The sequence below is a fragment of the Melanerpes formicivorus genome, unplaced genomic scaffold (assembly GCF_026170545.1).
Source record: "Melanerpes formicivorus ecotype bairdi unplaced genomic scaffold, bMelFor1.0.p_v2 SCAF_53, whole genome shotgun sequence".
Taxonomy (NCBI): domain Eukaryota; kingdom Metazoa; phylum Chordata; class Aves; order Piciformes; family Picidae; genus Melanerpes; species Melanerpes formicivorus.
In genome coordinates this window covers 4559134-4583567 of record NW_027142405.1, presented here as the reverse complement: position 1 = coordinate 4583567, position 24434 = coordinate 4559134, and the positions used below count along the sequence as shown (strand labels likewise).

The 24434-nt window shown below is 42.4% G+C and overlaps 1 long non-coding RNA gene across 2 annotated transcripts in view; it reads right to left on the bottom strand.

The window, feature by feature from the left end:
• LOC137452445 (uncharacterized) overlaps positions 1-24434 on the bottom strand; it is a 228550-nt gene that overhangs the window by 37699 nt on the left and 166417 nt on the right. The gene's annotated exons all lie outside the window — the stretch shown is intronic.

Genomic DNA, 24434 nt, shown 5'->3' with positions numbered 1-24434 from the left:
TATTTTGATGAAAAAAAAGAACAGTTAGAGACAGCAGGAACTTAGTTTTACTGTGCATCTGATAGAGTACACGAAAGTAAGTGTCAATAGCTAACAACATCCCTGCCAGTCAATAGGAAACATCCCTTCTGTTTACATTGCATGGCAGTTTCCTTGAGATCCTCAGGATAAACCCTATCTCCACAGTTCCAGCTGGCTATCCACTGCTTAGTACAGTAACACTTCATTAATATGTAAATGCTTGACAGTTATTGGGCTTAAGGACATCTGCATATTTATAAATACTCATTCTAACCACATCTCCATTGAAAGAAACTGTTTAATGACACTGAATCTAAAGCCATTCCCCTATCCATTGAAAAATAGTCACTCATTTTATATTTGATGGTACTTTAAAAAAATATTATTTAGACATGTAGGTTAAAAAAATAAAATATGCCTTTTTCATTAGATTTATTGCTATTTTTTCCTTCGTGGCAATCAACCTTTTCTAATTTTTTAACCTGTTTTCCCACTGAAAAGGTGAAACAAACACAAAGAACGAATGATGCTTTGGAGATTGTGACAAGGTAAACTTAGGGCAGTGAAAAGCAAACATCCATTAAACCCTGTTTAAGCAGAAATCTGTAAAATATTCAGTTAAGATATTCAATCTCTGTATCTTCAAAGCGAAGGCTTGACAAGGACCAGAAAAGCAATATTCAGGGTTAACCATTGCCCCAAAATCTACAGATTTAACTTCTTTGCTTACAGGAGCATTTCTGCCTATCTGAAGATGACTTCTATTTGTTCCCCAGTGTCACATTCTAGGAAAGCACACAGCAAACCCAGCATAGGCACTACTACTTCTGGTAGCACATTCTCTCTAAAGCATCTGGAATTTTCAGCATGGAATACCAGAAATTTGGTCATGAATTTGGGGTTCTCAAAAATTTTCAGGGAAATTATTTTTAGTGATGAAGATTGGGAAAAACGAAACCGAGGGGGGGAAAATAACAAAAAGATGCCAAAAGCAAAAGCATACAAAAATATTCTTTTCTGTTTAACCTTGTTGGTTTTTTTTTTTTAATTGCTTGAAGGCTAATATTAGTGCAAATCAATGAAGAGAATTGGAGCAAATTAATCAAGTTAAGAGGTAGTGAAGAGGACTGCACTCCATCGTCGTAGCTGAGCAGAGCAATTTCTGTTTCCCACCCTTTTCTCCTTTAGCATACCAGCACAACAACCATTTAAGATTTTTTGGGGGGTAGATAGGTGAGGAAAAGGTTAACAACTTGGATAAGTGACCAGTTTTCCTTTGAATCTATGGGACTTTATGCAGCTGAGAAGTGATTTATAAGTTATTATACATTCACAAAAATTCACAGCTAAAATATAAAGTATATTATCTCAAGGCAAGCATTGTTCCTGAGGGGCTTAGTCAGTAGTAACCTCTGGCATAATATGGCTGAGGATTATTTATTTTGCCCTGCTACACAAATGTCAGTACTTAACTATGGGCCTCTTCCCTTATTTCCATCAATCTGGGTAGCAAGCAAACACAAACCTGTGCCCAGCCAACCATGCAGTACCACAGAGACCTACACTAACAGTATGTGCACATCAAATGCAGAACTTGAAGTAAGAATTTCATTATAGACTAAAAATGAATATGGGGTGTACTTGCATGTTTAAATGAAGTTTTTTGGTTGAGAAATAATGTCAAAGATTCCTGATATATTTATTTATTTTATAGTTATAGATATAGAGATAGATGAGAGAGAGAGAGAGAGAGATAGGTGTAAAGCTTTGTGGCATCTCCTGCTTGCTGGCATACTGTCTACCAAAATCATTTTCAAGGTATCAGTGATGAGGAGAAAGTGAAACACCTGAAATATCAGGAAAAGTATCACATAAATACCACAGAAGGGCACATTTGGTTGCATATATCATTATATCAGAGTCATGTATGCTCTTGTCTCTCCTTAGACTTTTTATAGACACATCAAAGCAATGAGCAGTGAAGTTCTGGAACTGAAAAGATGTGTCAATAAGACAACAATACACTCATTTTAGAAAGTGAAGCTAAAAATTCATGGTGGGGTTTTATAGGTTAAGAAAACATGCAATAAACTCCAAAATATTAGGTGTGAATAAAATTCTAGACAGCATTTATTAAAAGCTAAATTATTTTCATTTACAGGAGCTAAATTTGCCCAAATATTTCTCATTCAAAGTATAGGAAATGCTACAGTAAAAATAACTACTAGAGCCATGCAGACACCCACATTTGCAACTACATATGATGCTGAAGGTAAATAACATGATAATTCCATACACATTTCACATTGCATGCTGCGAGAATTTTCAGGGTAAAAGAAAAAGTTAAGGCTATTTTATATGAAGATGTCTGTACTGTTCTTGTATATTCAGCCAGAGTGTACCAGCACTGTCCCTTTCTTAAAGGCACAGCCTCAAATGGTCACAACTTACTACAAGCTTTGTGTTTTCCCCACACCACAAATTCACATTTCCCAGCCTCCAACTAAACTACAAGTAGGAATGCACACATCTCTGGCTACCCATGATAATTTTGCCCAAAATTTGGTCCCCTTAGAGCGTGTAAATATTGAATTGTAGCTTTTTCAAGATCCCCAAAACATTTCAGGTTTTAAGACCTTCCTTCTAGAATTGAATTCATAAACATTTGTCTCACTGGAAGTCAGTGAAGTAGCCTTCAATGGCCTAGACTTTGATGGCCTAGTTTGCTATAAAACATTTGCCCTTGAGGTCTTCAATAAATTTGTCCATTTCATGGAAGTTTTTCTTCAGGTTTATGTTCCTATAAAAACAATTTAAAAAAGTCTGCTTTTACTGAACAAATCATCCAAAAGACAGTAAGGGGGGGTGGGGGGGGGAGAGGTTGGTTATTTGCTTTCCAATATATTAGTTGGCATTGCTTTGTAAATAAACTGTTCATTTCCATGTTTTGATTTGTTTTGCGTACCACTTTGGCACCATTTTTAGGCATTATCATACCAATGATGACACAGATGATCAAAAACAGACAACTGGAGATAATATACTAATGACAACTCATTGTCAGGACAATTTGACCTTGTGACAGCTTACTGCTATGATAAGATAGAGAGCTGGTTCTTGCAAAGCATATTCTTGATGCTTACCTTTCAACTGCCACATAAGTAAAATGTTGCCCACGTGATATTTTGTTCCATCACAAGAAATCACAACTTCACAAAAGCGATGAACACAAAGAGTCAAAACGAGATCAGCGATATGTTTTGGCGGATGCCATATCACATCACTGAGACCATCACTGAGTTTTTCTCCTGTCTTCACTACTGAACTCTTTCTGCTCCATTATTTTATTTTCATTTACTAAAAGAGACTGCAAAAAGACAAGCCTCCATCTTGCAATGGGATGTACTCTGACTTCTCAAACAGGTAAGGACATCTGTCCAGTATGGGAAAGTAAAAAAATGGAGGCTAAGCAAGTGGAATTTTTTTAAGTGTACTAAGGCTAAAACAACTTTTTATTAAGAGTGACAGGTGGGAAGATGCCTGGAAGGAGTCCCTTCTAACACAGCTTGAGCTTAAACTGTTTCATTCCAGTTTCATCACTGTACTTAAGGTCACTACCAAGGTTCTGGAAGTCAAAAACAAAGCTCAAGAAAGGGAAGTTCTTTCTCCAAAGTAATACTTTCTAATTTCTTCTTTGAACCTTAAGTGTTAGCCAAAGTTTAGGGTCTTTGAAAAGCGATCAGAGGAACCCTGAATCCATGCTGTAGCCTTGAAGAGTATTGACTGAGCAGTCTCATTTAAAACTTAACTCATACAATGCTTCAGAATAATTTCTAGTTTGCTCCTGATAACGAACACAAGGCAGGAAGGCAGAAGGGAGGGAAGGAAGGCAAGGCAGGCAGGGAGAAAGAGAAGGAAGGAAGAGAAGGAAGGAAGAGAAGGAAGGAAGAGAAGGAAGGAAGAGAAGGAAGGAAGAGAAGGAAGGAAGAGAAGGAAGGAAGAGAAGGAAGGAAGAGAAGGAAGGAAGAGAAGGAAGGAAGAGAAGGAAGGAAGAGAAGGAAGGAAGAGAAGGAAGAGAAGGAAGAGAAGGAAGGAAGAGAAGGAAGAGAAGGGAGGAAGAGAAGGGAGGAAGAGAAGGGAGGAAGAGAAGGGAGGAAGAGAAGGGAGGAAGAGAAGGGAGGAAGAGAAGGGAGGAAGAGAAGGGAGGAAGAGAAGGGAGGAAGAGAAGGGAGGAAGAGAAGGGAGGAAGAGAAGGAAGGAAGAGAAGGGAGGAAGAGAAGGGAGGAAGAGAAGGGAGGAAGAGAAGGGAGGAAGAGAAGGGAGGAAGAGAAGGAAGGAAGAGAAGGAAGAGAAGGAAGAGAAGGAAGGAAGAGAAGGAAGAGAAGGAAGGAAGAGAAGGAAGAGAAGGAAGGCAAAAAAAAAAAAAAGAAAAAAAAAAAAGGCACACACAGGAATCTGAAATACAAAAGGCAAGTCAGACCCGAGGCATATCTGTAACTCTCTCCACCACAACGGAGAAGTGAAAATCAGCATAAGCTAAACTGAGTTTCACAGCACAGCTTCATTCCTTTAACTTCATCCTTCATAAGTGATGTTTGTGACAGGACACCACAGCTGATTGTTGTCCATGACATGCAGAATATTTGGAACATGCTAACATACTGCTTTGAAGAAAATCCAAGTTTTAATACACTTTCTTAGTCTTACACTTTTATCTGAACATCATCCTCCATTACCAAGGGGGCCAGATATTTTTAGTTACACAGACCGAGTTTCCAGCAAAATTAAACTTTGGGCTGTAATTTTCCTTTCTTATAGACATAAAACTTTCGTTTTCATGAATCCAATTAAATTGAAGAGTACATGCTGTAAAATCCTGGTGGCCTTTCCTTTGGGAAGCTTTAGAACATACTCGCTTTGGATCAGGAGCTGCCAACGTGTCAATGGAAGATTTTTTTTTTAGGTAGAGGACATATCTGCTATTTGTTGGCTTGGTTTTGTTCTTTCCCACTCAGAATTTTCTGAGATCTCTGTATGTGATAAAAAAATTAAATCTGCACACGCACTTTGTAAAAATAACTTACACTTTAATGCACACATTCTGTAAGCTTACACTGACAGGGCTTCCCTTCCAACTAACAAAAAGCTGTTGTTAGGTTATACGGAATCTTTCTTCTCCTCAATTGGTGAAGTACCAAAGAGATTGCAGGGGGAAAAAATAATTATTTTGCCCTCATATCAGGGCTGGAACAGCATACTGCAGTTTGCTCGTACACTGCATGAAGAAAAAACAAAACATCAAATAGCTTGGCAGTTTAAAGCGTGCTTTATGTTTGAGGGGAGGGAGAGGTGGAAAGGGGCGCTTATGTAAATGAGGTAGAGAAACTACAGAGAAGAAACAGATGCAAGCATATAATTAAAATCTATATCATAATGCCTACATGCAAACCAACTGAGATTACAGGACTAATATTGATTCTGGCATCAACATTTGTCAGTGTCGAGTTTCTACAACTTAATAACATTCTTTTCAAAATATGCTTTTCATGTGTAATCTCTGGTATAGCACAATGGGCCCAAGATTTTTCAAAGATGGACTTTCATGAAATAAAAGAAAAAAGAAAAAAAAGGCAAAAACTTTTCTAAAACTCTGATCCCAGCTTTTTTTGCTGTGATCCAAGCGGCTGAGCGTCTGAAGCTACATAGTATCAGACTACACAGTATCAGACAACCTTGTACGAATCCAGAAATCCTTAGGCGTGTCAGGGTAGGGTTTGAGAGCTGCATGGCCAGATGTTAAAGAGTGAAATTCACATTTCAGTTTGGCCTTCATAAGTTTTGCAATTTTGAGGTGAGGACAGACTACGAGGACAGACTGAAGGAGCTGGAGCTGTTCAGTCTGGAGAAGAGAAGGCTTTAAGGTGACCTAATTGTGGCCTTCCAGTATCTGAAGGGGGCCTACAAGAAGGCTGGGGAGGGACTTCTCAGGATCTCAGGTAGTGATAGGACTAGGGGGAATGGAATGAAGCTGGAGGTGGGGAGATTGAGGCTGGATGTGAGGAGGAAGTTCTTTGCCATGAGAGTGGTGAAGCCCTGGAATGGGTTGTCCAGGGAGGTGGTCGAGGCCCCGTCCCTGGAGGTGTTTAAGCCCAGGCTGGATGAGGCTCTGACCAGCCTGATCTAGTGTGGGGTGTCCCTGGCCATGGCAGGGGGGTTGGAACTAGATGATCCTTGTGGTCCCTTCCAACCCTGACTGATACTATGAAAACTATGATACTAAGTCTGAAGATACTTACTTCCTGTACTCAAAGTCAGTATGAAAATAAGGGAAATGGTGTCCTGCTATGGGGAAAGACAATTACTCCACAAACATTTCACCTGTGTTTCTGTTTTACCAATAATATCAGGAGTTTTAACTTGGCAAGAAAGAGGTTTCTTCAGAAAGAGAAAAAGCTGCATCTTTATTAAATCAAAATAGATTCAGACACTTGTCATTCTCCCTGAACTGCAGATGATTACGAAGTCTAAGACAAGAATCATAAGCAAAGCTTGGCAATTTTATTATTTTTTTAAAGGCTCTGACAGTCTCATGTGTCAGACAGGCATCTGTATTATGCACATCCAGCAGGGGACAAAGATCAGAAATTTAAAAGAGCTGTTTGTGATTTTGGATGGGATGTGGCACACAGATGAAAGAGCAAACATTTTTCCCCTTGGTTTAATGCAAGCACTAGATTCCTAAATTAAGCCCAGCAGGAAACAAACATCCACCACAGATTTCAAAAGATATCTCACATCTTTGTATTAAAATGTGTTATTTTAAGAGTCCCAAATGCTGCATGTCTGATTTTTATTAAATCCAGAGCCAACGTAGGAAGTGTTATTTGATTTATTTTAAAAGAACACAGAAAATATTAGTAGACAATGGGATGCAAATTGCAGGAAGCCAAAAGAAAATTGAGGAGAAGGAGATAATGGGCCTGATGCTATTATCTATAAGAATTCTACGGCCACAGGCTTCGAAAAATTACTTTGATGACCTTGAGAGCTTGCTCAGACTAAAGAATATCAAGTTACTTGATTTTCCTGGGGGATGGAAGGAGAACAGTCTCAATTTTTCCTCTCCAAATGGACTAGGGATATGCTTCTGATAGCCACTTCTGATTTCCTTCTACACGAAAGAGCTACAACCTTGTATTCTGTGGAGGGCAAAACTAGATATTACCCTGTGTATTGCTCACACATTTTATGTGTGATTCTTGGCAATAAGAACAAAAATTCTTTATTCATATGCAAATGTAGTTAAAATGTCCAACACTAGAAACCCTCTTTTTCTAACACTTAATCTTTCTTTATACAAAATGTAAAAGCACAAGGATAGGACTTTGCCTGCTTCAGTCAGTGAGCAGATTATACACACACACAGAGACATACACATATATATATTAATTCTTTCCCAATGACTTTGATGACGTTTTGACATTGAAACAAGGAGCAGGCAGTTTCCATGAGAAGAAAGAAGTCACTGCAAAGGACACTTACTTGGAAGATACATGCTGTTTCTGGAGGCAGAGAGGGATGGATACGGGTCCCTGCCAGGGGTGGCAAGAGAAATCCACCCCGACCCTCTCCTCCTCCTCCTCTGCCCTTGCATAATAAGTATGAGGCCCTGCAGGCTGAGGGCAGTAAGGATGAGAGGGCTGAGGCTGAAGAGCAGCCATCCAGAGGGGAGCCTAAGGCCAAGCGGACCCCACCAGCTGTAACGGCCAGCTCTGGGGGGAAGCCTAAGCCCAAGCGGTCCCCACCGGCTATAACGACTAGCTCCACAAAGAAAGGGAGAAGGGTTATAGTTGTTGGGGACTCTCTCCTGGGGGGTACTGAGGGACCCATATGTCGTCCCGACCCATCCCACAGGGAGGTCTGCTCCCTACCAGGGGCAGGGGTTAGGGACATTGCGAAGAGATTCCCTGAATTAATCCAGCCCACTGACTATTACCCTCTGATGGTAATACAGGCTGGGAGTGATGAGATTGACAGGAAGGGCACTAGGACAATTAAGAAGGAATTCAGGGCCCTTGGACAATTGATTGATGGGGCAGGAGCTCAAGTGGTGTTCTGCTCAATTCCTTCAGTGTCAGGGGTGTACACTGAGAGGAATGGGAGAACCCACACCATCAACAATTGGCTCAGGGGATGGTGCCAGCGGCAGAACTTTGGGTTCTATGACCACGGGGCAACTTTCACTGCACCTGACCTGCTGGGTCCTGATGGGGTGCATCTATCTAGAAGGGGTAAAAGAGTCCTGGCACTGGAGTTGGCAGGGCTCATTAGGAGGGCTTTAAACTAGGTCTGAAGGGGGTGGGTGAGGCAATCGGTCCCTCTGCAGAGGTAAGAGTAGGGCGCAAGGTAGGGTCAGTTGAGAAGTCAGGAACCCAGCTGCGATGCATGTACACCAATGCACGCAGCCTGGGCAACAAGCAAGAGGAGTTGGAGGTCCTAATCCATCAGGGCGACTATGATGTAGTCGCCATCTCAGAAACTTGGTGGGACAGCACCCACGATTGGAGTGCTACAATGGGGGGTTACAGGCTCTTTAGGAGGGACAGGCGAGGGAGAAGAGGAGGAGGGGTGGCTCTGTATATTAGAGAGTCAATCTCTGCCACACAACTTGTGGTGGAAGATGAGGTAGTTGAGAGCCTGTGGGTCAAAATCAGAGGACAACCTAACAAGTCTGACATCCTGATTGGAATCTGTTACAGACCACCCAACCAGGATGAGGCGGCTGATGAGTTGTTCTACAAGCAACTGGAGGCTGTCTCAAGATCATCTGATCTTGTCCTTGTTGGTGACTTCAACCTCCCAGATATCTGCTGGGAACTTAATTCAGCAGGGAGGAGGCAGTCCAGAAGATTCCTGGAGCGAATGGAGGACTGCTTCCTGACACAGCTGTTAAGCGAGCCTACCAGGGGACAGGCTCTGCTTGACCTGCTGTTCTGCAATAGGGAAGGGCTGGTGGGAGATGTGATCGTGGGAGGCTGCCTAGGGTGCAGTGACCACGAGATAGTGAAGTTTTCAATATGCAGGGAGATTGGGAGGAGCACCAACAGAACCTCCACCTTGGACTTCCGAAGGGCGAACTTCAGCCTATTTAAAAAACTTGTCTGCAAAGTCCCCTGGGTACCAGCCCTCATGAACCAAGGGGTTCGGGAGGGTTGGACCTACTTCAAACAGGAGCTCTTGAAGGCACAGGAATTGGCGGTTCCCATGTGCCGGAAGGCAAGCCGGCGGGGAAGGCGACCAGCCTGGATGAGCAAGCAGCTCCTGGAGGATTTAAGGGGGAAGAGGAGGCTGTATCACCTTTGGAAGGAGGGGAAGGCTTCTCGAGGTATGTTCAAGGAAGCTGTTAGATTATGTAGGAATAAAATTAGGGAGGCTAAGGCCCAGCTGGAACTGAAGCTGGCCACCTCAGTCAAAGATAATAGAAAGCATTTTTATAAATATATTAACAATAAGAAGAAGGGCAGGAAGAACCTGCACTCCCTAGTGGACCTGGAGGGGAACACAGTTACTGAGGATGAGGATAAAGCTGAGGTCCTGAACACCTTCTTTACCTCAATGTTTAACAGCAAGGCAGGAGTTCAGGACGAGTGGTCTCCGGAGCTGGGCGTTGGGGTCGGGGAGCAGAGTAATACCCTGGAAATCCATGAGGAGTTAGTTCGGGACCTGCTGAGCCACTTGGATATCCACAAGTCCATGGGACCAGATGGGATCCATCCTAGGGTGCTGAGAGAGCTGGCGGATGTGCTAGCTAGGCCACTCTCCATCATTTTCCTCCAGTCCTGGCTCACTGGTGAGGTCCCAGATGACTGGAAACTGGCCAACGTGGTCCCCATCCACAAGAAGGGTCGGATGGAGGAACCTGGAAACTACAGGCCAGTCAGCCTGACCTCAGTGCCAGGGAAAGTGATGGAGCAGATTATCCTGGCAGCAATAACTGCGCACCTGAAGGATGGCCAAGGGCTCAGGTCCAGCCAACATGGATTCAGGAAGGGCAGATCCTGCCTCTCCAACCTGATCTCTTTCTATGATCAGGTGACCCGTCTGGTGGATGTGGGGAGGCCTGTGGATGTGGTCTACCTGGACTTCAGCAAGGCCTTTGACACCGTCCCCCACAGCAAACTGCTGACTAAGCTGTCAGCCTGTGGATTGGACCACTACACTCTGTGCTGGGTTAGGAACTGGCTGGAGGGCCGGGCCCAGAGAGTGGTCGTGAACGGTGCCGCATCCAGCTGGAGGCCAGTCACCAGTGGTGTCCCCCAGGGATCAGTGCTGGGCCCTGTCCTCTTCAACATATTCATCGATGATCTGGATGAAGGGGTAGAGTCAGTCATCAGCAAGTTTGCAGATGACACAAAGTTAGGGGCAGATGTTAGTCAATTAGAGGGTAGAAAGGCTCTGCAGAGGGACCTCGACCGACTGGAAAGATGGGCAGAGTCCAATGGGATGGCTTTCAACAAGTCCAAGTGCCGAGTGCTGCACTTTGGCTACGGCAATCCCATGCAGAGGTATAGGCTGGGGTCGGAGTGGCTGGAGAGCTCCCAGACAGAGAGGGACCTGGGTGTGCTGATCGACAGCCACCTGAATATGAGCCAGCAGTGTGCTCAGGTGGCCAGGAGGGCCAATAGCATTCTGGCCTGCATTAGGAATAGTGTGGCCAGCAGGAGCAGGGAGGTCATAGTGCCCCTGTACTCTGCTCTGGTTAGGCCGCACCTTGAGTACTGTGTCCAGTTCTGGGCTCCTCAGTTTAAGAAGGACATTGAGACACTTGAGCGTGTCCAGAGAAGGGCAACAAGGCTGGTGAGAGGCCTTGAACACAAGCCCTATGAGGAGAGGCTGAGGGAGCTGGGATTGTTTAGCCTGGAGAAGAGGAGGCTCAGGGGTGACCTTATTGCCCTCTACAACTACCTGAAGGGTGGTTGTAGCCAGGAGGGAGTTGGCCTCTTCTCCCAGGCAACCAGCACCAGAACAAGGGGACACAGTCTCAAGCTGCGCCAGGGGAGGTTCAGACTCGAGGTGAGGAGGAAGTTCTTCACCGAGCGAGTCATTCGGCATTGGAATGGGTTGCCCAGGGAGGTGGTTGAGTCATCGACCCTGGAGGCGTTCAAGGGGAGATTGGACGTGGCACTTGGTGCCATGGTCTAGTCATGGGGTCTGCGGTGTCAGGTTGGACTCGATGATCCTCGAGGTCCTTTCCAACCTAAGTGATACTGTGATACTGTGATACTGTGATATTTAAAGGAACTCTTCCTTGAAGAGGCTTAGACTTCAGTATTTTAAAATAAGTTTCTTCTTCTATCAACTCTAGCTGGAAATAAATGTGGGTTTGGGTTTTTGTAACTCCCAAGCTAATAAAAATTATAACAACGGATTCTAGAGAAGCCTGAACGTATTATTCCAGACAGTTCTTCTGTAAACAGAGTCAGTTTCATTCTAATTTATGGCCAACTATAATTCCCAGCCACCCTTTACCTAGCAATATGATTTTGAAAATGTCGCCCATATCTCTCCCCCATCAGCTAACTCCCAGCTGGGCACAAAGGCACCCGCTGCTGTGACAGAGACCTGGTAGGCTCTTGTGTCTCAGAGAAGCCTAATTTGTCTTTCTCCTCTAGCCAGTCCCTTATTTCATAACAAACTCAGTGCTGCCTAACCCTCCTGTAATTGGCCAAGACAATGACAAGTTATTGGGTGAAGAGATGGGGCAAGGGAGGTGAAAAAATCCTTGTTTTCTTTGGATAGCAAGCTAAAGACAGAGCACAGAAGTACTTTTGATAACAATTAGAATTCTCTACATTTGAATGAGCTTTCTCACACTCTTGTGTCAGCCACACAAGAGGAGAAAGGAGACCTTTGGATTCGGTTCCTGATACTATTTCTGCATGCAATGCAAGCCAAGTTGATGTACGCTTCTATTCATGCAGTCCTAAAACAGGCACATAGCATCTTATATACATCCTTCACACTGTTGCCAAGATTAATTCATTAGTTAAAATATGCTTTGAGATTCCCAGGCAGAAATTGCAAAGAACTATGTCACTAGTTTTTAACTAGGGCTCTGGCTGGCATCAGAAGATAAAGCTCTGACTTGGAGTTTCAGGTCTCAGCATAAATTCTTTTGTCCATCTCCAAAATTTTCAATCCAACTTTTGAATCCAACTAGGAACTCAGATTAGAAACTATGCAGGGCCCTAAGAAGATGTTAGAGACAAAAGCAAGTATCAGCAAATAGCTAAAGCTCATCTCTTGTAGAAGGCCAGTGAAACTACACGTAGAAATTCCTGGACGTATCAGCCTTCAGGTGAATAATGTGGCCCATCTTTGCAGACATGAGCTCATCATTTGCAAGTTTGCTATTTGATACAGAATAGACAGGATTACATTTTCTGTAACAAAAAACTGCAGTGGTTTTAGGTGTCTAGCCCCACTAGAAGGCATGGGGGGGCTACACCCCCACACCAAAGGCCAGGAGGGCAAACTGTTATTCAACGCCGTGTTGACATCACTCTCACTGCAAAAGGGCTGGCTAGAGCCACGTTGTAGGTCAGAAAATAGCTGTCCTACCACAGAGATTTATTCTTCCAGAAGACAGAAAAACCAAGGTGCCAGTCAGTCCAAGGGGGTGCACACAGGAAATTGCAATTTTGTTATTCCATCCCATAATCCTGCAATCCCTATATAAGCAGGCCTTACAGCCAATTCTTCCTCTTTCTCCCTCCTCTCTGCTCCAGGTGTGTCTGATATCGCTTCGGTTTGTGGGGAAGTGTGGCCTTGTGAGCAAGTTATTTTCTTGCTTGTACACTTACAAGCCAAAAAAATAATCATAAGAGATAATAGTCTCAAGAAAAAGGTATAAAATTTGGCCTGCCCCAAATGTGACTGTTATAGAATAGACCAAACCAGGTTGGAAGAGACCTTCGAGATCATCGTGTCCAACCTACCTAATCAACTAAACCATGCAACCAAGCACCCTATCAAGTCTCCTCCTAAACACCTCCAATGATGGTGACTCCACCACCTCCCCAGTCAGCCCATTCCAATGGGAAATCACTCACTCTTTGGAGAATTTCTTCCTAACCTCCAGCCTAAATCTCCCCTGGTGCAGACTGAGTCTGTGTCCTCTTGTTCTGGTGCTGGTTGCCTGGGAGAAGAGACCAACCTCCGCCTGTCTACAACCTCCCTTCAGGTAGTTGTAGAGAGCAAGAAGGTCTCCCCTGAGCCTCCTCCTCTCCAGGCCCAAAAGCATTATGGCATGGCTTGACCAGTATTTCTTGAAAAAAATCAAAACAAAACCAACCAAACAAAAAACCTAAGAGACTTTCTTCCGGTTGTGGAGTCCACCCTGAGTACCTTGACCACTGGTCACAATCTCTTGATGAACAGCTTTATGGAAGCACCCAATGGATATCTGTGATGCCCTCAAATCACGTTTTGGTCTCATCACCACCGTAGTGACTAACAACATCTCGTTAAATATGCACATTCAAAATCTGATAAAAGGTTTTTACTGGAAATAAATAGAAAGCTGAGCCGACACAAACTTTTTGCTAAATTAAACAGCTCAGCACTTTGGTGGCTTTTTAAATGCAAAATGCATCTTTAAGGGCAAATAAACAGACTGAAAACTGTTCATTTTAAGAGAAAACAATGAAGCCCTCAATTTTAAACTATAAATCACCACTCTTCAGAAGCTACTTCAAAAACAGCCAAAAGGATTTTTGAAAGGGTAAATGTAAATCATAACTGTTTTCATGGAAATGACGGTTTAGCTTCAGTGCTGCACTGTCAATACCTTTATTGTCACTGGAAGAAGTGAAATGCAAGAAGTTTGGTATAATTACCTGAGTATATTCAGTATTTTAAATTGATCAAATAACACAAATCGATTTTTGAAGATTCAGCATAGGGGAAATAGGGAGGGGATGTCTAGGAGAAAATCACTTCTGTCTGCAGAGTAGAACTGATTGTATGTTACAAATTGCTTATGATCCAGGACTATAAAAAATTGCAGGTGACTTTGGTTACTAAAGGAGCCATCAGTCAGCCTGAATTATTGATATATTTTTGTGTAGTGTAGATTCAAATATCTCCCTTAGTTTTCTTTTTCACCCTCAAAAGATAAACACTTAGAGCTATCATCCAAAGGAAGGTCACAAGGTTGAGTACAGCAACAAGCTATTCCAGTACCTGCAACTCCATCAAAAACAAACCCCTATGTTGCAGCCAGTAAACAGGGGAAACTTTAACTCCTTTCTTCCATTAGCATCTCTTAAGATCATTTCATATCAAGAGACAAAACCCAAACTAAAAATCTATACCCAAAGACGCTTCCACCATGAACAGAAAGAACATTACACTCTTCATTCGATACTTAAGCACCAATGAACAAAAGCAGTTACTAAGTGGTATGAAACTATGAAAATAGAATTAAAGCAGAGATTAGGATTCCTGAATGCTATCACATCATTGCAAAGGGTGACCTATAGACTTAAAGTCAGACAATTCAGAAAGCCTAGCTCACTTTATCTTTGTTCCAAAACACACATCATAGCCAACACTGAGGGTGACTGGTAAAAAGAAAAAATAAAAGAGAGAAAGAAAAAAGAAAAGAAACAAAAAGAAGAAAGAAAAGAAGAAAAATATTTTATCTCTATTATGCTTTCCAGTCATACACCAACAAACAATCCCTTAGCACATGACCACACTCTTTCCATAGGATCCCATTTCCTTTCACTACTCTGAATGGACAGTGATAATTGAACAAGTCATCATTAATTATTTCGCCTTACTCCTATTATTCACTATGAAGCTCCATGTCTTGTTTACTGTGCACTATTCAGAGCCTGATTTGAACAATGAATTATTCATTTGCTTGTGGGTTTTCCTACAGTGCTCATCACAACAACATCTGAATGCATTACAAACATTAAGTGATTAGTTTTCACATCATCTTTGTGTGATGAAGTGAATGATATCATTGTATGCACATTACAGAAGCGAGGGCGTGACACGGTGATATTAAAGCATCTGTTAATTCCAATACAGCAAATGGAGCCTCACAGAGCCAAGTTTCTTCAGGATAGTTACATTTGGTCACACCATTCAATACAGCTTCAATAGTACACATTGATCATACCCACAGGTCTCAGGCCAGGCCTCTACCAAATGAGGAACACAGTTGTGATCCTTCCATCACCTGATAACATTTTGCTTTTAAACTACAGTGCATATAAGATGTGATGAAACAAAAATGGCAACAGTAGAAAGCAAGAAATTCTCAGCAGAGCCAGTTACTTCCCAGATTTGAATGGAAGGCAAACACTAAAACACAATAGCAGAGACACCAAAGCACAGCAAGAATTTGTGAATGTGTCACATTACTTTCAGAGAAAGTCACATTCCAGAGAACATCCATCCTTTATTGGATGTGAGGGGGAAACAGTGACAAAAGAAGAGGAAAAGACTGAGGTACTTAATGCTGTCATTTCCTCAGCCTTAATAGTGTGACCAATTGTGCTCCAGACACCCAGCCTTCTGAGCTGGAAGACAGGGATGGGGAGCAGAATGAAGCCCCCATAAACCAAGAGGAAATAGTTAGTAACCTGATGCACCACTTAGAGGCAAGTCCACGGGACTTAAGGGTACAGAAGTAGCTGGTGGAATGCTCACCAAGCCACTTTCCACCATTTATGAGTAGTCCTAACAGACTAGGGAGGTCCCAGCTGACTAGAGATTAGCAGATGTAACACTCATCTACATGAAGTGTCAGAAGGAGGACCTGGGGAACTACAGACCTGTCAGTCTGACCTAGGCGCCAGAGAAGGCTATGGAATAGATAACTTAAGTGCCATTATGCAGCATGTACCAGATGACCAAGAGATCAGGCCCAATCAGAATGGGTTCATGAGGGACAGGTCCTGCTTGGCAAACCAGCTTTCCTTCTATGACAAGGTGACTCGCCACTGGGTCAAAAGCTGTCTGAATAGCCCAACCCAAATAGTGGTAGTGAATGGAGTTAAACCCAGTTCGCAGCTGGTCAGAAGTGGTGTTCCCCAGGGCTCAGTTCTCTTTAGCATCTTTATCAATGATCTGAATGAGGTTGAGTATACCCACAATAAGTTTGTGGATGGCACTAAGCTGGGAGGGAGTGTTGATCTGCTTGAGACCTGGGGGTGCTGGTCAGTAGCAAGCCATCATTGTGTCCAGGTGCCCAAGAAGACCAGGTGCATCCTGGTTTGCATCACAAATGGCCAGCAGGACCAGGGAAGTGACTGTCATCCTGTAGTAGTGAAGTCACACCTTGAGTACTGTGTTCGGGTTTGGGACCCTCACCACAGGGACATTGAGGTGCTGGGTCAGGTCCAAGGAAGGGCAATGAAGCTGGTAAAGAGTCTAGAGAACAGGTCTTATGAGGCACAGCTGAGAGTACTTGGGTTGTTCCGCCTGGAAAAAAAGGAGGCTCAGGGGAGACACTATTGCTCTCTACAAAGGAGATTGTACTGAGGTGGAGGTCAGTCTCTTGTCCCAGGTAACAAGTGACAGGACAAGAAGAAATTATCTAAAACCAGGGAAGGTTTAGATCAGATATTAGGAATAGTTTCTTCACTTAAAGATTGTCAAACACTAGAACAAGCTGCTCAGGGAAGTGATTGAGTCACTCTGCCTGAATACATTTCAAAGATGTGTAGGTGTGATGCCAAGGGACATGGCAGATGTGATAGTGTTAGTTTAATGGTTGGATTTGATCTTAAGGGTCTTTTCCAACCTAAATGTTTCTATGATTTGCTGTCTCCAGCACTAGTGCACCACTAAGATTGCTTGGTTTACGTCTCTTATCTTCCCCAGTTAGGTGAGCTGCTGCAGTGAAAAGGAAGAAGAAGTAACACCATGTCCTCATTTCACACATCAGCCCAAATAGAAGAAATCCCAGAAGTTCAGAAGGGGCAAAACACAATGTGACAGTAGACAGGGGCCATACTCCAGGGACTCTCCTAACTCCAGAGCCAGAAGTGTGCCAAGAGAGCATGCCATTAGACATTTAAAACAGTCTGGGACTGTCTGTGTTTAAACAATAAAGACCACCTTCAATCTCTCCCTGTTAGATGTCATTCACTCAAATACATCTGACCTTGTCTTAAAATGATTAAAAACCTCTACATGCCAGTTGTATGTACTTACAAGGTTTCTGTTATGAGGATTTGTCCCACAGTTTGATCCTTTCCCCAGTGTCTAAACCTGACAAAATCATACTTGCAGACTGTCTGGCATCTTACTGAGCCTTCCAATAAAAGGCCATCTTTACACAGCCTTGATCTTTCTTGAATACAAGTGAAAACAGTTCCAAACTCTGTTAAACTTCCCTAAGGGGCAGACATGGAGACAGAGTGCCTGTGGTTGAAAACATCCTTTCAGAATTACTGTACTACCAGAGAAGGGAAAAAAAAAAAAAAAGAAAAAGAGAAAAAAAAGGGGGGGTGTTCTACTTCCATTCCAATAGCCACACCATTTTCATGAGAAATACAGATGGATATAACTTCACCATACACAGGGAAGGCAGCACATAAATTGTGTTCAGCAGCTGTAACCAAACAGGCTGCTCATTACAGTCCAACACTCATTTATTTTTCCAAAGTGACCCAGAATTTGTTTCCCAGTTCTGCAAAAGATCTCTTGCAAACTGTGAACATATTATTGGAAGATGCCTGCCCTTCATGCCTTCAAAAATGTGATTGTTACTGCAAGTCAATTCAAATTATACAGCAAGGACAAGTGGGTCTGTCCTCTACTACTAGGCAGTTTGTGAGAGTCCCCTCTGAATCCAGTAATCCTCTTGTGTTGGTCTCAAACCCGGGCACTCCCCTGGTCTTCACAGTAGATTTTGGGGGGCAGGAGGAGGAAGAGCACAGTATTTGCTTAGGAAAATAAACTTATCTCAAAAACTCAGCTCAGCCTGATTTTGAAACAACACACAAATCTGATCCCTCTACAAGCTCTAGGCTTGTCAGAAGACCGTGGGGATATTTCACATATTGCTGTTTCAGAAGCAGAGTACAATTGACAGCTGTTACCTGTGAGAAAACTCAGAAGGAAAGACAGATCTGAGGTCTTTCACCCAGAAAAACAATGTGGAAATTAAAGCAACAAAACTTATTTGAGGGTATTATGATAAGACTAAGATCCTAAAGCCTGTGTTTAAACCTGAGAGAGAAGAGAAAGGTGGACCAGAGTTCTAGACTCTAGAGAGTAAACAAGTAACACAAGGGCCACCGGTAGGCAGCAAACAAGAACACAGACAGAAAGCATATTTGTAAATAGAAGCTCCATTTTACCTATGAAACAACAGGTAGTTGAGTACATTCAGACAGAGAATCTGTAGCACAGACATCTGATAGATATGTGTCATGTAAAAATTTTCTTGCATTTGAGCTGAAATCCTCATTTGCTGTTACTTTATGACTATCTGCATCACAAAATCTGTATGCAAAAGGTCGCTTAAAAGTTGCCAAATATCTGGTATGCTATGATCATTCCTCACTTTGGGAACACTGAGGACAGTTCATTGTTCTACTCTACACTGGTGTTCAGCACTCAAATAGTTTTCTAACATGGTCTTACCCTGAGGACAGCATTCATCCCTCTTAAAACAAGTTTTTCCCTTCAATATGAGTTCTATATGCCTATAAATTTTAAGCTATGGTTTATGTTCCACCATCACCTAGGACAAATCAGCTTGTGTTTAGTGGATTAACTAGAGGATATAGGAGTAAACCCAAATTTTTTCTTTTATCTATTTCAACTGAAAAAAAAAAATCTGTATCTGCAGAAAAACAGCATATTTATTTTCTACTTTTTCAATTAAACTGATCCATTAGAAAGCAATATCTATATTGGGCTTTTAATTAAGAAAAATATTATAGGCAGCAAAAGTAAGTAATATATCCCATAATAGTCTAGAAAAAGGAAAAAAAAAAAAAGTCTTTTCAAAGTGTATCTGAAGTGTTACTAACTTTGAATACAATAATTCTGAAACTGCAGGTTAACATAGAGTGTAGGTCCCATGGCTTTTAGAAACTGAGAGAGCTACAGAAACTTTACTCTTCCCCTCTTCAGTTTCTGAAAGCTCACTCTAATGGCTCCTTCAGACCAGCTTCAAGGAGCAACATCAATACACTACAGGAATGGCTGCAAAATTTGATACCTTCTTTTGTAGGCTATTTCCCTCAGGCCAAAATGCAGAGCTTTCACATGAAAGAGGGAAGGGAATATAAAGGAAACTTTTAGATGTATGTCTGTCTTGCACAATAAAGTGGATTGCCATTGTCCCAAAACAGAGAGAGAGAGACCTCTGTTCCCTTACAAACTGCAGGACAGCGGCCTTACTAAATAAACCCCAGGAGGAAGAATATTTTTGTCATTGTGAATGTGTGGTAACACTGCTAATCTGTAACATTCAAGCCACACCAAAAAAAAAAAAAAAAGAGAATTAAAATAATGCACTTGTGCATTTATTGTTATTATAATTATTCTACCTCCTGAAGCTTCAAAATAAAAGTAAATCTTAGTGTCTATCTCTTTTTCCCCCCTCTTTCTAAAACTGGAAGTGCTCAGAAGAATCTTTGGGTTTTGTAACAACGAGAAACAAGATTTCAGAGAAATCTTCTGCAGGAGCAATGATCACAAATATCACCCAATCTCTAGAGACTCCAGTCCAAGATTGAATTGCTATTAAATACTTCTCCATATTTTTAGTTAATTTATTTTTAAAAGCCAGCAACTGATTAGAAAGAAGCTGGAAATGTGCCAGATACTCTTTTCACAGTATCACAGTATAACTAAGGTTGGAAGAGACCTCGAGGATCATCGAGTCCAACCTATCAAAACAGACCTCCTGACTAGACCATGGCACCAAGTGCCACGTCCAATCCCCTCTTGAACAACTCCAGGGGTGGTGATTCCACTACCTCCCTGGGCAGCCCATTCCAATGACAAACAACTCGCTTGGTGAAGAACTTTCTCCTCACCTCAAGTCTAAACCTCCCCTGGCACAGCTTGAGACTGTGTCCCCTTGTTCTGGTGCTGGTTGCCTGGGAGAAGAGGCCAACCCCTTCCTGGCTACAACCAACCTTCAGGTAGTTGTAGAGGGCAATGAGGTCACCCCTGAGCCTCCTCTTCTCCAGGCTAAACAATCTCAGCTCCCTCAGCCTCTCCTCATAGGGCTTGTGTTCAAGGCCTCTCCCCAGCCTTGTTGCCCTTCTCTGGACACGTTCAAGTGTTTCGATGTCCTTCTTAAACTGAGGGACCCAGAACTGGACACAGTACTCAAGGTGTGGCCTAACCAATGCAGAGTACAGGGGCACAATGACTTCCCTGCTCCTTCTGGCCACACTAGTCTTAATGCAGGCCAGGATGCCATTGGCCTTCTTGGCCACCTGGGCACAATGCTGGCTCATGTTTAGGTGGCTGTCGATCAGTACCTCCAGGTCCCTCTCTGTTTGGGAGCTCTCCAGCCACTCTGACCCCAGCTTGTAGCTCTGCATGGGGTTGCCGTGGCCAAAGTGCAGCACCTGGCACTTGGACTTGTTGAATGCCATCCCATTGGATTCTGCCCATCTGTCCAGTCAGTCAAGGTCCCTCTGCAGAGCCTTTCTACCTTCTAACTGACTAACATCTGCTCCTAACTTGGTGTCATCTGCAAACTTGGTGATGACTGACTCAACCCCCTCATCCAGCTCATCAATGAAGATGTTAAAGAGGACACCTGGAAACAAACTGCACCTGGAAACAAACTGCACTACTGTCTATATTAAAAACCATTAAAAGTTGGAAAATTAAAACCATGTACATTCAAAATACATGTTCAGCCTTCATTGTTTTCAGAGAAAAGCACGGAAACTACAAGTTTAACATATGGTTTGTATATGAATGGAGTTTACATCTGTTGATGGTTAATTAGTTCAAACTTTACACACAGTGGCATTTCAAAGATGCAGGAACACAAGTTTAAGGAAAAAAAAAAAAAGAGAGAGACAGATTTTAGAATGTTGAACAGACCTAAAAAATCCCAAAATTCAGCTGGTAGGTCTTTCAGCAGAAGCACCTTCTCAGTTGGAGCCACTTGTCAGCGAATAAGGCATGAACAACGGTCAGGGAAGCTGAGTCTTTACCCCATTTCTTATCAGTTTGCTCTTATCTCAGTCACCCACACACTAAATCTCAGTTCCATCACCAGGAAAACACACTTGATGGCACAGACTCACTTAACCAAGTCACATAACCCAAGCCAGGAGACAAGACTAACTCTGTATTTCTTGACCTAGCCATAGAATAGAATAGAATAGAATAGAATAGAATAGAATAGAATAGAATAGAATAGAATAGAATAGAATAGAATAGAATAGAATAGAATAGAATAGAATAGAATAGAATAGAATAGAAGAATAGAATAGAATAGGAAACAGGAAATAAATAGGAAATAGGAAATAGGAATAGACCAGATTGGAAGAGACCTTTGAGATCGTCAAGTCCAACCTATCACCCAACACTATCTAATCAACTAAACCATGGCACCAAGCACCCCATCCAGTCTCTTCCTAAACACCTCCAGTGATGGTGACTCCACCATCTCCCTGGACAGCCCATTCCAATGGTAAGTTTACTCTCAGCAGTCACAATACACTTCCATGTACACGCCTTTCAAAATCAGCAAACAGAATTTTCCTGAAGCAGCCTCCCCACTGTAGAGTTTAATGTAAAATAACATTTTCTATTTTAAAAATAATTTGTCCTGCTATTGTATCATCCTTATGAGAGTGAAGCTCCATTCATTTTCCTCTTTTTTTCCCATTTTTTCTTTCCTTATTTTAATAAATATTTGCTGGTTTAGATTAGTGATTCATAAACGACATCAACACTCTCCCCTTCTTAAAAGGGGAAGCTATTTTCCTCCCACAGCTTTCCCTCAAGAAGTTCCCCAGTTGAGTTATTAAATCCTACTAATGAAGGACGTCATTTAAATAAGACATAAATCAACAGGAAAAGAAAAAATATCAACATCTTCCCTGCACAGGTGTCACTATTTATTCTGAATACAAAATCCAGCGATCACAAGTTCAGAATATTTATATTGCAACCTAATCCTCATGGACCATTGACAGCTGATATTGCTTTTTCAAATAGAGCAAAAGCCCTCATTAAGACCCATCAGATTTTGACAGTTTTAAAGGACTCCTAGCAAGTCTTTCCAGAAATAGGACACTACTGGACCTTGTAGTCTTACATTCCTCCATATGAGCAAATGCAAACTCACCTTTCTGCTCTACTTCAGTGATAATGTCTGAGCTTCATGAGGTCAGGTAATTCTAAGCATTCTGGTGTCCAAGGAGAAGCATTACTTGCCGCTAACTTCCAGTATGACACCCAGAAAGTAAGTGCCCTCCTACCAGACTTTATTTTGCTGTGTTCATAGATTGTGTTAGCAATACAGAGTCACAGACACAGAAAACATACTAACTGGGGGGAAAAACCTCCAATCTTACATGTTTGCCAGGACTAAGCAGGTAACATGAAGTACCAAGTCACATATGTGCCCACCACCTTGTAATAAACTGTTAGATATGCAGACAGATGAGCAAGAAGAGGGATAGAACACAAAATTCTAAGTCACAGCAGCCAGGCAGGTGCACCTACAAACCTGTTAATGCTGCTTCTTACTGCTTCAGTCAAAAGCAAGCAAGATATTTGTCCCAGTGTTCCAAGTCTTTGATCTGAACAGAGATAATCTAATAAATAATTTGCACAAAGGAGTTATTTCCTCTTCTTCTCCTTCCTTGCTCCCTCCCTCCCTGAAAATCAAATTGTTTCAACTCTATAATACATATTCTATCTTACTAGAAGGACACCTTTCTTTGAAGATAACATAGAATAGAATAGAATAGAATAGAATAGAATAGAATAGAATAGAATAGAATAGAATAGAATAGAATAGACCAGACCAGACCAGACCAGACCAGGTTGGAAGAGACCTTCAAGATCATCAAGTCCAACCTATCATCCAACACCACCTAATCAACTAACCCATGTAACCAAGCACCCTGTCAAGTCTCCTCCTGAACACCTCCAGTGACGGCGACTCCACCACCTCCCCAGGCAGCCCATTCCAATGGGCAATCACTCTCTCTGTGTAAAACTTCCTCCTGATCTCCAGCCTGAATTTCCCCTGGTGCAGCCTGAGACTGTGTCCTCTTGTTCTGGTGCTGGCTGCCTGGGAGAAGAGACCAACCTCTGCCTGTTTACAACCCCCCTTCAGGTAGTTGTAGAGAGCAATAAAGTCACCCCTGAGTCTCCTCTTCTCCAGGCTAAGCAACCCCAGCTCCCTCAGCCTCTCCTCATAGGGCTTTTGTTCCAAGCCCCTCACCAACTTCGTTGCCCTTCTCTAGACTCATTCCAGCAAGTCAACATCCTTCCTAAACTGAGGGGCCCAGAACTGGACATAGTACTCGAGGTGTGGCCTAACCAGTGCAGTGTACAGGGGAAGAATGACCTCCCTGCTCCTGCTGGCCACACTGTTTTTAATGCAGGCCAGGATGCCATTGGCCCTCCTGGCCGCCTGGGCACACTGCAGGCTCATAGTCGAGGTACTGGAAAGGTCCTCCTTGTTTTTCTTTCAGGTTTAGTACCTACAGCAAGGCTACAGCAGAACCGCACCATCAAGCAAGTACTTCTTGCACTCATAAATGTTTCACAGACAAAGGATGAAGGTGATACAGTAACAGAATGGTTTCCTTTTCACACATAAAGTGAAAAGATACATTCAAGGATATATTGTAGTGAAATTAATAAAATAATGATTCTGAATCACTAGTACTGGAAATTGTACCTTCATCCCAAAACAATGCATTCCTTCCAAAATCTTTCTGCATCTGAATGGTACTTGCTGAGGTACCATTAATATGCTCCCATACAGTAGCATAGGAAATTAATCATATCTGGTTTGCATGGAAGTCTCTAAAATATGCACATATTTATCAGTCTCGTCCTACATGCATAAATCTACCTTTACAGTTTCTGAAAAACGCTGATCAACGTGGCTTGGGAGACAAGAGATGTACAAAGACAGAAAAGGAATGAGATTACATGGGAATTCACTGTGTCTCTAGGTCATACAAATGAACCCAATTTTTTTCCCACAATTAAATCTTTGGTGTTATCAAGACAATCAATTTATTTTAAGACTGTCAACCCAATATATAAATTTCCTTTTGTGCTTGAAATGCCTTTATCAGATAAGATAGCTTTTGTTTAAACTGCTATTTTCAGCCTTTGCTTTGGGGGTTTTGAATATACACAGTGAAGTAACT